The 15,046-nt window shown below is 45.0% G+C and overlaps 1 protein-coding gene across 5 annotated transcripts in view; it reads right to left on the reverse strand.

The window, feature by feature from the left end:
* Nucleotides 1-14,024, reverse strand: part of FYN (FYN proto-oncogene, Src family tyrosine kinase) — a 139,246-nt gene extending 125,222 nt beyond the window's left edge. For 2 of the 5 annotated variants that reach the window (XM_066315268.1, XM_066315266.1), the window contains exon 1: nucleotides 13,721-14,024. The gene's annotated coding sequence lies outside the window, so the exon portion shown is untranslated. Of the gene's footprint in view, nucleotides 1-6,958; nucleotides 7,067-13,720 lie in introns of those variants that run through there. The other 3 variants (XM_066315267.1, XM_066315265.1, XM_066315269.1) reach the window with 3 other exon arrangements.
* Nucleotides 14,025-15,046: the final 1,022 nt, after the last annotated feature.

Here is a 15,046-nt window from a genome sequence, read left to right on the forward strand (position 1 = left end):
CCGCACACAGGCAGCCAAGGTCAGTTATCCTGAAGGGCATCTGTATCTTCAGGGTGGTTTGAGATTTGGCTGGGGTGGAAGGGGTGAGGGCACAGGGAGTCAGTGGGCTTGTCTGTTTGGACAGCACTGCTAATGCTTTAACTATTGCAAAACAGAGAAGAGAAAATAGTGCCAAATGCCTCATACTGAGCAATGCTTCAGCTCTTACCACTCCTTTTATAGAGGACTTCCCTTGTTTAATTTCTTCTTTTTAAGAGATTAAAAACAATATACAAAGAAGCCAGTGTATTGCTTAGAAACATCTGCCAACGTTAACATAAGAAAATTGAGAATATTTTTAGGATCAGCCTCTACTACACCCATTTATGCATCAGCAATTTCAAAACAGCATAGATCAGCTGCAAATCCACTCTACCAACTAGTCCTCCAGACAGAGCAATCAAAGTATATATATTAAAAATACCTGACTCACACTGGTGGAGCCAACTTCCAAAATAATTTCAATGTGTTAGATTTAATTAGAAGGTGTTGACAAGTGTACACACATTTATTCCATATGAAAAAGATAGTCACCTTTGAGATCTTCAGCAGCAGCAGCCACCATGCTACCTTGGACCTCAGAGGCCAAATGAACACGTAATATCTCTAGCTCTAAACTCCCACCCCTTCTTCCTCTCCTCCAAAACCACTGAAGTATTTAAATATTTGAGGTTGGTAACAATGGCTTCCAGTCTTGCCACCATCCAAATTTTACTCAGCGTCAGGATGCAGAAGACTAAAGGTGCTGGCAGTACCACCTGAAGTAGGTACTGATCTCCTGCTGTTTGTTGCCTCATGTCCCAAACTTTCGACCAAGATAATACACATCACACTCTTCAGAAAAGGAGTTTTGTGACTTCTCTATCTTGTTGACAATAACCGAAGTTTAATCTTCCATAACCCACTTAAACAAATATTAAATGTGAGTTGAAACACATCCCCCTCATCTTCCCGTTGGAACTATTTTACTCAACCTGCAACCAAACACCAGAAAGCTTGTGAGCCCTTCAAATGACTTAAATCAAAACTGGAAAAAATTCTGAGTACTTTCAACTCTCACTCTCTCTCCCACGAGAACTTAAATACTGGATCAAGTGATTAAATAAAAGCAAATAAATAAAAGCATGCACCCTCCTGAGCTGGTGAACTTCATCTGACCAGCCAATAGTAGCTGGGGAAGGTCTGTGTCCCCAAGGGGGCAGGAGGGGTGTGCCCATTCATTACTGTGAACAGGCAAAACTCCCCATTTGTCCACAGTGATCAGATTAGTAGTAAGCCTCCACTTTGAAAAATTTCTTGCACAAAGTCCTTCTGCTAAGTAACAATGCCTCAGAAACCCGAATGAGCTGTGTAACCCAAGGGTTGGTTCCATACCAGGAGGGGCATCTTGCTTGCTCTGAGCTGCAAACAACCTACAATGGTAACTGTATTGAGCAAAAAATTACAACTAATTTTCTGGGGCTGGGCAAAAAAGTAATCCCTCTTTTTATTTTTAATAACCGTGAATATAAGCAGTTCTGCAACATTATGGTCAGGGCATTGTGAACACCCATTAGCTCAAGGATAAACAGCTCATTTGTGGTGGGAGATGAGAGGATTTGCAGGCCAGGCAAGGCAAGGTGGGTGAGGAGTGGAGAAGACCGAAGAAGGGTGAAGACAGGATTGCTGTAAGCAGGATTATGGGAACAGAACAGATGAAAGAGGGACCACTAAAAGCTTCTGGAAGCCACAGCCTGTGACACAGAGCTAGAACAAACACCCAGAGAAAAATCAGAGGAGGAAAACAGCGGTAGCAACAGCCAGAGTAGGAAGGGAGACTTTGAACAACTTCTTTAATGGAAATAAATACTAAAGGTTAAATTAAAAAAAAAAAAAAAGAGCGGTCTGACATTTCCCCTCCCTTGGCAACCTCCCCCAGCTCAAACCTCTCTACCACTTCCTTTTACAGTGGGCTGTTAAGGCTTCCTTTTCCTTTGGTGGAGCAGATACCCAAGAGGTCTTGCAGGCACAGGAAGCACTCAGCCCAGGCATCTCCCTGACCACAGGTCAGTCAGGCATCCCTCAACCCCTCAAAGACACCTACCCTGCCACAGCTACTTGTGAGCCAGAATTTCCCAAGCTAAAAATTATTATATTACACATTAAAGCAGGTACATGCAGGTATAAAACCTACACCTTCAGCTGGTGTCCCACACTGGACCTCTGAGCTAGGTGGTGAGAGCCACACACTCTTAGAAGCAGCAAGAACTGCGAGTTAAGTCCCACATGCACATGTTTGGTGATGGTTGGGGTTTATCTTGTACTCCAGTTTTCTGTGTTTTTTCAGGCAAATATTAATTTCAGTACTTAAACCACTAATCATGGAATTTTCATTTTGTGTGTGTTTGGAAAAAAATAATCAAACAGTGTAGGAAGATTAGGCCTTAAAAAAATACAAACTACAGCAAATCACACGTAGTACATCAGTCACCTATAACAGCCCACTCACAATGACAGAGCCTTAGAAATCTAGTGGAGAAGAAAACACCTTTTGGGTATAAAATTTTAAGAACAAGTTTTTGGCCCACACCTCCTATGAGGCTCACCTGGATGGCACAACTCTTATTTTAATCTTCCCATTTGCTACCAAACATCAACTTTGAAGTGGGTAACTTAGCTAACAGCCAAAGTACTGCCAGGGAAACAGAATACACAAAATGCATTTCTTTGAATATGCTGTTTACTATGCATTTTCTTCATTGTTTTTCCAAAATATGTGATCTCACTGCTTCAGATTATATTGCATTATGAGGCACAAAGGACTGGTGCAAAAAAATCCACTAGAGGGGAATTGAAAACCTTCAAGTCTTCTGCGCACAAACACTGGATTGGTCACCTCCTTTGTGTAACTTCAGCAAAGGACCACCACTGCTCCAGCTCTTTTTGAGGTGACAGAACCTACAAGTACTCCCCTGTAAGGGAGAGTTTCCACCAGCTCCAGCTTGAGGGGAAAATAAGATACCAGGCAGCAACTGAAGATCTGGCACCAAATAAGCAATCTAATTAGTTGACAGGTGGAGCAAAGTAATTATTCCTCTCTATGCAGCATTTGTGAGACCACATCTGGAGTACTTGGTCTGGTTTGGGAGTCCTGGGAAAAGAAAGACTGACGTACTGGAGTGAGTCCAGTGGATGTCCACAAAGCTGCTGCAGCACTTGACAGATGAAGGCGAGATTGAGAGCTGGGTTTGTTCAGTCTGTCCTGGGAGATATTCAAAACCTGCCTGGATGAGGCCCTGGCTTTGAAGTTATCACTATTCTGCTCAGGGAGATTATTCCCTTCAAACCTACAACTCACCTCAGAGATGTTAGAAGTAGTATTAAAGAGCAGTTTAATGGAAAAAATAATAAAAAAGTACTAATAGAAAGAAATCTGTTAGCTCTAGAGACCGAGATCAGTTACAGAAAATAAATTTTTACAATATGATTGGGTAAAAAACCCATAGGAGATAGTTACTTTAAACAACATCAGGAGTTTCTCCTGCATCCTCTTCCTAAAGTATGATGTGAAAGAGTTCAAAGCTACATACTTATCACAATTTAAAAGGTTTAGCAAGTTCCCATACCAACAATCACAAATTAAATCTACATGATGTGGTTTGACTGCCATTTTCAAGGTATTTTCTCAGAAATTATACCTCACAGTGGCAACATACTACTGATTATGGAAGAAATTTTTATCACAGTTTGGAGTATCTACATTACTGGCAAACAGATTTTACTCTCCTTGCAGAGTTGCTTACACCTGCATTTTCTTAATTTTTCTGTGATATTTCACTTTTGGAAGAGAGTGCCAAAAACAGTCCTTTAAGAAATCCAGAGATACGTATTAAAATTTCAAAATTAAGCCTGAACCACAAGCTCTCTTCACTAGTTTACTTTGGCAGGACCTCTCTCATCAAGAATTACTCTCTGATTCTTACAGTGATACAATTTGAATGCATCTTTCTTTAAACAAGGCAGATTGAAAATAAACATTGCATATTATCCGAGCACCATTGCATACTATCATAGCACTGTGTCACCTTAACGTTTGTGGGTAGCTGTTCTAGATGAAGCTCCTGTGGAATATAATCACTCTTCTTTCATGAGGCAGATAACGTAAAAGAAAAAAAAATAAAAATAGTAAAAAATATTGTTTAGTAACAACTTTTTAAAAGCTACTTTGAGTAGTCTGAAGCTATGAAAATGAACATCAATCCAGTTAATCCACTCTTTCTGGTCACTGCTCTGTTGTCTCTTGTTTTTTTGTGCCAAGAAGTCAAGTACAGCCTCTACAACAACACACCTTGCTACTCAGACACACTCACAGCAACCATGGACACATGCTGGTGGTCCTGAAGCAGTGCAGGCACATGAGCTCACTGTTCCTCTGGGCTGCTGGGGCTCTCCTGAACCTCAGGTGTGAGCTCCTCTGCCCACCTTGGCATAGCACCGTGCAGGTGTATCCTGGGTCCCTGACTTGCTCTTCCTAAGGAAATAAACCAAAGCAATGCTGTCCCCATGCAGGCCCAAACTGCTCTCAGCACAGTCCTGCTGTGCCACACTAGCTCTACCAGATGACAGATTGCTTCTGCAAGTCACAAACTTACGTGACAAGGCATGGAGGAGTTGACCACAAAAGCAAGATTAAGCTGAATCGTTTAACACCTACATCTACAAACTCAGCTTTATAGCAGAGCTAACTCCTAACTATATTGCATGGGGAGAAAAAAAAAACCCAACCCCAAATAATGTAATCTTGTGATTTTGAATTAAGATTTACTGGAAATGTAAGCAAGAGCAGAGACAAGGTTACCTCACCCTTAAAGAAGTCACTGAATCACACCGATGGTCAGTGGTTTTAAAAAAATAAAAATCTATATATGAAAGATTTTTTTTAACCTTTTACAGGAGCAGCAGCAAATTGCTGTGAATGTCGAGTTATCGAGCAGTGCAAAGCGATGCTCTCCCCACCCTGCCTGCCATGGCTGAGGAGCAGGAAAAGGGACACAGTCTTCCCAGCACACTTTTATCTGCAGCCCTATTTGTTCCTTTTTGGCAGCCCCACTTGAACATTAGGACAAGGAGTTCTGCAGTTTTTAGACATGCCAGTAATGCTGCCCTAAGCAAGAAAGACAGTCAATGCTTGTCTTCTACCTTCCCAAGTGCACAAAAGGTCACTTCCGACCTTCAAATGTAGGGGATGTTTCTTCCACAAGGTCACAACATTTAGCAGCTCTCTTCTCAGTCAAATATTTGGGCTCACTACTTTTCTTACAAGAGAAACTCCTAGAGAGGCGTCCAAAAGAACTTGAAGCCAATGCTATGTGTGGGGTTTTTTGAGAGCATACAGCCTGCTATACTGAGAGTTAAATCTGGCTCTTCAGCTTGTCAGCTCCTGCACACTGATCTTATCCCAGTTGTAGGCTGATAGGCTAACAGAGATTTTCAACAGTGAATACAGCTAATACAATGAGTTTCATTAAACACTTTTTTCCTCCTTTTAAAGGTGGCTTGCCTCAGCCATTCTGAATAAAATAGAAGAGATATTAAAAAAAATAAAATAAAAAAATCCAACAGCTATTTCTCTTCACAAGTCCAAAGTATGAGGTCTTAGGAATATAAAAATCACTGACCATTCAAAGATACCTGGAGAATCCAATATTTGGAAAGAAAGGCCTGCATATTTAGCTAAAGACAGTAAATTAAAATCACGAATAACCTCAGATACTGTGCTACTCAAAAGATTAGGTTTAAATAGCTTTACTCCTTCTTGAAGAGAAAGAAAAGAGCAAAACTCTTTCAATTAATTTGGAAATGGGACTGAGAGTGTTTCTTGATGAAATCACCAATTTAAATGCTGCACATCCAAAAATTTCATAATCTGTTTGCTGTCTCATAGATGAGCGCCAGAAGGAAATTTAGGAGTTTTCAGTTACTTCCCAGGGAGGAAGATAGGCAACAAAACTGGCATTTTTGCTGGTCCTTAGACAAAAATTTTGCTGGATAAGAGCTCCTTCTCTGAAATTCAAAATTTATTAGCATATAGTGACAACATGTAAGAGGACCTGTTCACAGGGAGCCCTAAAAACACAATAAGGTCATGAACCTCACCATGATAAACACCCTCCACTATTAACCTCACCACCAAGAGCAAACACTGAGCACTTACACAGAGTTCAAGGCAAGAAACAGTCTAACTGCCTACTCAGACAACAGTGGTTTTCATACAGAGTCTCAGAGACGCTCTCTTTTCTCAGAAAAAAATCAGATCATAGCTGCCTAGTAATGGGGTGCCCACAAAGGAAAATCAGTCCCTAAAACAAACTAATATCCTTTCTTTTATGGGTGTGAGAGTTTGTTTTGCTTACACCTGTTCTTCCCCTCTGTCCCTGGGGTGAAAGCAGCTGGCTGGAGGACACAACCATCACTGTCTTCCAAACAGGGCTTTATGCTGGTCTTCCCTGCTAAAACCTAAGAAATGACCAGGTATGGGATGAAGCTATATGCCCAGCAGTTTCATCATCCACTGTGGTGGCTTCTGGCTTGAAGAACTTCTGAAATAACAACTATTCTTCTCAATTATTCTGTGTTGCAGCAGCCCTCTTGTTAGAGGGCAGAAAATGAGCCAAGACACAGACTTCTTGTTTATCACAGCATGAAAAGGGTTCTGGTTTATTCTTCTTTACAGCTCAGCCATCCTGACTCCAACTATTTACTGAATCTGGCTGCAGCAAGCTCCTGTTGTAGGTTTCCCTTCCAGCCTCTGACTGCTGGTCATTTCCTACTAAACCATGGCTGCATGTATTCGTTTACAGACTCTGACTGCAGGCTTTTATCCGGCTAGACTGTGACTGCAGGTTCCAACAACAGGCTCTAACTGCAGACCCAGACTGACCTCACAGCAGTGATTCTCTCTCCCCAGGATCCTTCTTCTTCATGAGCCTCTCAATCCCTCTCCCTCAAGGCCCCTCCTCCTTCATGATTTCCCCCCTAGCTAACCCACTCCCTTTTATCACACTTATCTTTATTTGCTATAGCTGTGACCCATCAGGGGCAAGGCTGAATTGGGTAATTAATACAGCTGTTACTTGTCAGGGATGAGGTCACCTGTATTCTTTCTACAATTCTGGACAAGAGCATCAACTTCAACTATAAGCCCCAGAGCAATTCTGTGGTTTAAAGGTCGGGTACAAAGGGGGGCAAAAACCCAACATACTTGTTAAAAAATAAAAATAAAAAACCCAACACAATTATCTGTACATTGTTATCAGGAGCCAAGATAGGAAATACATGATATTCCAAAGTCATGCCAGGAAAACCTTCAGAGTTGTCTTTTTTGTAAGTGGTACAGCTGCAAGTCAAAGATCAATGTTACACAAAGCACTCTTTCACACACAGGTTGTTCAAAAACAAGAGAGGTTGAAAGGTCTTTATTAATACAATAAAAAGCCTTGAAATGAATGTTAAAGTTTATTCATTTAAAACAAAAAAAAAAAAAACCAACCCCACCCTCTCCCCACCCCCAACAAGTAAAATAATAGAAATTGTAAAGTAAAAGGATGCTAGGAATCACCAGACTGGTCATTAGAGAACTCTCATGAAATGGTAAAGATTTTCTTTAAAAACACACAAATCTGAATGGGCATTTAATATTAATCTTCATTCTCACAGCCTGTTTAACTTTTCTGTATAGTTTCATATAGCAAATCTATACCTGCCGTAATTGAAATGATCTGAAAAAATATTTTCAAATTGGACTATACCAAAAATGCTCGAGAACTATTTTGGTGAAATCTGTTAACAGAGGAAAACTGGAGCCAAGAGGAAAAGGACAATTTTAAACAGAGAAGATATTTCACGCAAGCCAAGCCAATCATTTGAGGTTTCCTCCTTACTCCTCCCAAAATCACTAAAACAAGAGTTATTTTCATGTTAAAGCGGTGCCAAACACTGCTTTTCTGTTAAAGCAAATGTCCTCAATCACACACACACACACAAGGGCACTCTGCCTGCTTCAACCAGCTCTTCCCTGGGTCTGTTCAATGTCCCTCCACCCCAGCTACTTCTCCTCTTCTTCATACATTGCCCCGGTGCCATTACCATCACTTTCAGCTTCAAAACACTTTCCAAGTTCACCATGTAAGCAACAACACTTTGGTGAATAAAACAGTATTTTCCAAGCATTTTTGGAAGTTTCAGTACTGATGGTTATAATTGTCCTCATACAGCCAAAGCTTTAGATGTTAATCTGTCCTTTAGAGCTTCCAGAGCCACTGCAAGGGAGCTTGGAGGATGTGCAGATATCTTCCAGAGGCCACCCCAAGAGCTGTGAAGCAAAGTGAGCTACGTGAGGTAGAGTTGTCTTCTTTAGGGCTGGTTGGTGACAGTGCCATTGTTTTGAGGAGAGCAGACTAACTGCTCTCACAGCACAGGATTTGATACTATTAAAAGTATCTCTGGCTCTCTGAGGAGCTCTGACTGGGATCCTTTGTACTTTAAAGCACTGAACACATCACTCACAGCTGCTTCTCAACATCCCTCCTTTCTGGTTGTAGCCACAGGGAACCTAAAGCATGATGGAACAAAGAACTTCCCTAGGCTAGAAAAGGCCTCCAGTCATTGTTACCTCCTAAAAAAAATCCACCAAAATAGAGTAAAACAAATAAGCACTGAAGGGTCACCTTCCCCGTTCTCATCAAAACATTCTCACCAAAACATTCTCACATTGCAGCTGCCTTGTAGAGTTTATCACATTAAACCACATCTCCGTATGATGAACATCAATGAACTTGCTCTAAAAATTTAGGTTTCTGCCTTAAGCAAGAAAGACTTATTACTCACAGATATTTTAGAAAATTATAGTGTGGATGGGGCAACTTTCAGAGGTGCAAGACTTCTCTGAATCAGCAGAAGATGGGCAGGAAAATTTGGGGTAACCTCTCCCTGTAGCACCTTGTCACAGCCAACATCACTAGATCCATTCAAACTGGGATGTCTTTGATACAAAAAAAAAGGAGCTGCATTTTAGGAAAGGCAAGTTTAAAATTATTTTGCTGTCTTCTTCCCTCTTGAAAAAAAGATTTAACCTGGACCATCTAATTCAAATCAGTTGATACTGCCAGGCTATCTTTTTTGATAGCTTTTTCAGATGAAAAACATTCATTCAGATTCATGGTACACAAGGAATAGAGCTGGTCAGGAGAAATCTAACAGTCACTTTTGCAAGATGATTTAGTTCTATCCATATCTTCAAGCTCTGCAAAACTGCTGCTGATTTTATACTCCTGTAAAAAGTGAAGGTGTCAAAGGTTCTATTTTGCTCCAAACAGGTGGCAGTATTTTGAGTTGAAATCCTTGCTTTCACAGCAAGTTACCATTTAAAACAGTCAGAAGCAAGATGAGGCGTCACATTTTGATTGACTTAAAGTAATATGATTTTTCACCTCCCCCAGCAGAAGTAGTGATATTGTTCAATTTCGTTTCCGTTCCAAGCGAACTGAAGTTCCAAAAAGAGCTCTACAAAATGTGACTGCTTTCCTGCAGCCAGTGGTAAGCACAGCAACAGGGTACTGCTTCTCCTTGGCTGCAACTCCTGTAAGGTCAGGCCTGTTTTTAGTTTCAGGGCTCAAGGACACGTCCCACAGACAGGTTTAACTTGACCACTCTCAAGGCGGGAGGCAGATTACCTGCCCGAAACCAAAGCCCTGCCTGAGCTAACAAGCGAGACTGCCCCAGAGCACAGCCCTAACGGGGCTCCCGCTCGCTCGCTCCCTGAGGAGTGCCACACACTCTTCGGGTGCACCCAAACAGCTCCAGCCTTTCATGTTGTATCTGCACCTGTCATTTCTCTGTCTGGAACTCAGGCACTAAGGGCGAAACTCATGACAGGATGCAAATGCTAGAAAGCCCAATTCTTCTACACCTGCATGTTCATCATCTACTGAAATGCAAATGCAAAGTTGGTTTTTTGGTGGGTTGTTTTTTTTTTTTTTTTTTAATTTTTTTGTAGATTTGTTTGTTTGGGTTTTTAGTGTGTCGGGTTTTTTTTTGTTCTTTTTTCTTTTTCCTTTTTTTTTTCTTTTAATATAAATTATTACTACTTTACTAAAAGCAGGTTAGGGTTTTTAAACTCTATAGCTAACCTTGAACCACCAAGTGAGACGCAGCAGGCGGGCAGATGCAGCCCAGAAGTTTCACCTCCTTCTGAGCACTGTGCATTGGGTGGCCCTGGCAGCATCTCCCCCGCTGCTAGGCAGGCAGCTCAGAGGTGCTCAATGCATTCAGCACGGCACAGCAACATCCCGGCTCAGGGGACAGAGATCCATAGGGATCACAACTTAGGGTGCTCCACACCGAGGCACGCACACCCTTTTGTGAGTTTGCCTCGAGTAAATGGCTGACTTGCACAATACAGATCTGCAGACCTTTTGTCACCAAAGGAATCCTTAATTGCTGGATTTCAGTGAGACTGCTTGGGTGAACTAGATTTGTCGGTTCAAGTCCTGTTTTTGGAGTAATGGGTCAAAACGACTTGTGAAGACACTTCTGTGGGAGCTGCAGGGGTAGGAGAGGGCCAGGAGTTACTGGTTTTCTCTCTCTGAAAGGAAGGTCACTTTGACAATACACACTGCCAGCAGCAGACTTGCCCATAAAGCAAATTACAAAGCACTGTCCATGACACAAACAAACACCATTATTATACATTCAAAGTAGTGCCCAAACTGAATTAAGCAGAACTTTACAGAACAAGTTTGAATCAAATATTAATGTGCACCCCGGAGAGAAGGATGAAGGGAAAACACATGCCTCCAACTCTTTTCCTCCCTGAAGTAGAAGCAAAGTAATGCAGCAGCAAGACAGAAAAATGAAGATGCTAGTTAAATAAAAGTAATTGGGCATAAGATGGCAAACAGCTCTAAACTTAACACAATTAAACATACGATATTGTTAGATGTACCATATTACAGTGTGAAATCATCACAAATGTACTGGACAGTTCTCACTCACTTTAGTCACAATTTTATTACACTGTAAATCAGTGCAAATGATACCGTGTCCAGATTAGTATATTCAGATTAATTCAGCTAAGCCACAGGGCCAGTGGTCACAAAGGCCTTCACCATATCAGACTCATGAATTTTAGATGACACCATTTAGGTATTTCACATAAAGATATGGTGGAATCTTTTGTAGTCTGTCAAAAATAACTAGTTCCTCAGCAATGTTTTTCTTCCTCATATGAATTAGAAATTTATCACTCAGTCCTAACTTTTAAAGACACTTGTTAACATTATTAATAACCAACTTCTTTACACCACCTTATTAATTACTGGCTTACACTGCCTGCCATGCCCATGTGCCAAAGTCATTTGTCCCTTGCTGAAGATATGTATTTAGTCAACAACAAAATAATTTCCAGAGAAGGCTGTTCAGAGTATTATTCTCAACTTGTATTTTATGCCACTATGTCTTTCACCAGTAGGCAACACAAAATTTCTGAAACAACATGCCTGAAGCATAAACTGCAAAACACCACAGTCAGTGGCCTACCATCAGACAACCTCATATTGAAAATTGTTTCTTTTGCCAAAGACAAGCCACGCTGATGAGGCAGCAATTCGTTGGAGGTGGAGAGGAAGGTTGCTTACAGGCACCCTCTAAGAAGTATCTGAACATTTCAACAAAACTGCAGCCTACTATCAACAAAATAGAAATTTCTAAAGCATTAATTAGACAATTTTTCTTTCTCTTTTTCATAAAAATTACAGCTTTATGGGGTAAAAAGGGCTCAAGAAGGAACTCAATGTCTTTTTCACAAGAGATACCCTTCTTTAAATTGTTCGTATACTGCGAAAAGACAGTGACCTACTGACATCCATCAAGTGCTACCAGTTTGCTGAGCACACACATCAAGGTGTGGAAAACTCCTGAAACACTGGGACAAAGGTAACAACCTTTCCACTTTACTGATACTAAATAAATGTGCAACTGTAAAAACGAACTGTAGCCCCTCCAGCTTCCCACTGGGTCAAGCAGTGGCTACAATGGATGTAACTGAGAAGTTGGAGATGGTGCCTGCCCTCCCTTCCCACTCCGGTATTTTTCTTCTGCACTCCTTTGTTCACTTAACAGAACTTTGTTTGAAGTGTGTTTTTACTCCTTCACTGCATGACCAACCCACACAGTCAGAAGACAGGCTTATAAAAACCACAGATCTCCAGCAGGGAGCTCAACGGTGGGTGTAATATTGGACACAGCTCTCCATTCATCATGCACATTCTCTGGATTTCAAGTTGACAGTGTCCCTTTAGCTTACTGTTCCTCCTCATGGGAGACCAGACGAGTCAACCCTAATGAAAACACTTCCTCCACCAGCATATAAACAAACAGATCTTCACCTGCAACTGCTCTCAGCTGCCAGAACGCCAGTTAAAAAGGCATCAAGACAAAAAGAAAAAAAAAAAAAAAAAAAGAAAAACAAAAACAAAAAAAAAGAAAGAGAAAAAAAAAAAAAAAAAAGGGTGTAGGAAGGAGATCCTGAAAAGTGTTACAGCTGCAGGGATGGTGGAAGGAAGGATGTGGGAGTTAAGGAGCTTGTATGCAAGGAGGAACATGACAAGGTCCCAAAGGCGTTCCCAGTCTTGTGCACGCATTTCAAAACCCGGTCCGCCCTGGTCACTCGTTATTTAGCATTTTAAGAATCAGAGCATATCCGAGTGATTGATGAGCAACTGCAGAAGGTTGCTTTCCACTCAGCCCAAACCTTCTCCTCCAGCACCTACACAGCCCTGCCCTCCCCGTCACTGCTGAACGGACCAAGGTACCGCGGTCTTGTTCCCACAAAGTGACCCCCTTTCCCGGCCAGCCCTCTCCCAGAGCTCACGCACACGCAGCATCCACACAGAGCAGAAATCAGGCGAGATCCCGAGGAAGCAGAGGCCAAACCGAGCATTATTAAGGAGGTCGGGCGACACGTACACTGTGGCTCTGCAGACGCAGCAAAACGCTGGCACCCATGGTGTGGCGTTTGGTGTCTCTCCCTAATCTAAAATGTAGCTGAAAAAGAACTGGCACTAGATCAGCGGCCTCGTCTGGGAAGGAACAGAGAGGCTCTAGGGGAGAGACAAGAAACAAGCCTCTTTTCACATCCTACCACCCTTGGGCATTTTGTGCGTCCCTTCTTTCTTCCCTGAAAGAGGCCTTTGTCACAGACGCGCAAATCCTATACGATTTATTTCAGAGGGAGAGAAGGTCTTTTTATTTATTTCCACCCCCTCCCCTTTTTCGCAGTTCGGCGACAACAAATACGTCCCTGTGCTGCGCCCCCTCCCCTCTCCCGGGCCGGCGTCCGCGGGGGCGGGGGACCCGGACACGGGCGACCCCCGGGCACGCAGGGGCCGCGCACGGGCGGTCACCGGCGCTGCCCCCGGCCCTGCCCGCGGCTCCCGGCGGGGGAGGCGGCCGCGGGGTCCGCGGGAGCCTGCGTGGGGGAGACCCGCAGCAGCGCGGCCGCCTCCCTTCGCCGGGAGCCCCCGCACCCCGTCCCCGCACGGGCGCACAAAGGAAACAGACCCGCCGCAGCATCCATCCATCCGTGTATCCATGCAGGCATCCCCCCGCCCCCGCTGGCCCGGGCGGGCTCCGGCCCCTCCGTTACCTGAGGCGGCTCTGCTCGGCTCGGCTCAGCGCAGCGCGGGGCCGGGGCGGCGCCGCCGCACTCGCATCCTCCTCGCTCCGCTCCTCCGCCGGCTGCCCCCGCCCGCCCGCCCGCAGCGAGGGGCGCCGCTCCGGGCGCCGCTGCCTCTCCCCGGGGCAGACGCGCTGCGCCGAGCCGCGGCCGGGCGCGGAGGCGGCGACTCCGTGCGGCGGCACAGCCGCAGCCTGGGCAGGGATGAGCTCGCACGGGCTGTCCGCGCCGCCGCCGCCTCGCCTCCGCTCCGCTCCGCTCCGCCCGGGCGAGCGCGGCTCGGGCGCTCCCTCCCACCGGGGCTCCTGACAGATGGCGCAACCGCAGCGCCGCCGCCGCCCGGCCCCGCTCGCCCGCCCGGAGCCGGCTGCCCCCCCGCCCGCCTCGCCCCTCCGCGGGGGCGGCCCCTGACTGACAGCGGCGGCGGCCAATGGCGGGGCGCGGCCCGCAGCAGCCGCCGCTCTGATTGGCGGGCGGCGGGGGAGGCGGGGCGCGCGGCCGCGGGCGGGCAGCGCCCACCGACGCCCCCGGGCAGCGGCCGCCGCTCCGGGAGCTCGGCGCGGCCGTGGCGGAGGCGGACCCGGGCTGGGAAGGGAACCGGGGGCGGAGAGGAGGGACAAGGAAGGAGAGGAGGGGTGGTCGCTGCCTGTCGGGGTTCGCGGCCGGCAGCTGCCAGCGCCGGAGCGGTTTCCGATGCTCCACGCACCGCTGGGGCGCCTCGGGAGGAGGAGGGAGGAGTGAGCTGAACGCCTCAACATACCCGATGAATGGGAGAACAATCTTAAACAGATTATACGTCTTTGTGAAAGACGACGGCTTGTTCTGCTATTATGATTTTTTTTTTTAATCGGCGATTCTTCAAATTGGCAATAGTGGGTGATAAGGCAACGGCAGTAATGAAATATGCGGAGGTTTCCCAGAGTTATGGTTTTATCCTTTTTTCCACATTTATTCGCGGAGTATGCAGCCAGCCGTGTTGGGAGGAGCGTCAGTGAACCCCATGATGTTTGTCTTTCGGGGCTGTACCTGCTGAGCACCTTTGCTGGGGCTTCGGTCTTGCACTGTAGTCAAAGATGTGCGGGCTGCCCTGTGCTCCAGTCACGGGGCACCCTGCTCCACAGGCAGGTGATTGGAAAAGTTCCCTGTACACTTTGTTCCCTTCAGGTTCTCGGCCATAAATCCTCCCAGCATTTCTCAAGGTGTTGCATCCACCTCCAACGCCCATTGAAAGCACCACATGCTCCAGCTTCAGGTCCTCTCCCTGTCTGTGACCTTGGGTGCTCCCATGCTGACAGA

This window comes from Sylvia atricapilla, chromosome 3, assembly GCF_009819655.1.
Source record: "Sylvia atricapilla isolate bSylAtr1 chromosome 3, bSylAtr1.pri, whole genome shotgun sequence".
NCBI classification, from domain to species: Eukaryota; Metazoa; Chordata; class Aves; order Passeriformes; family Sylviidae; genus Sylvia; species Sylvia atricapilla.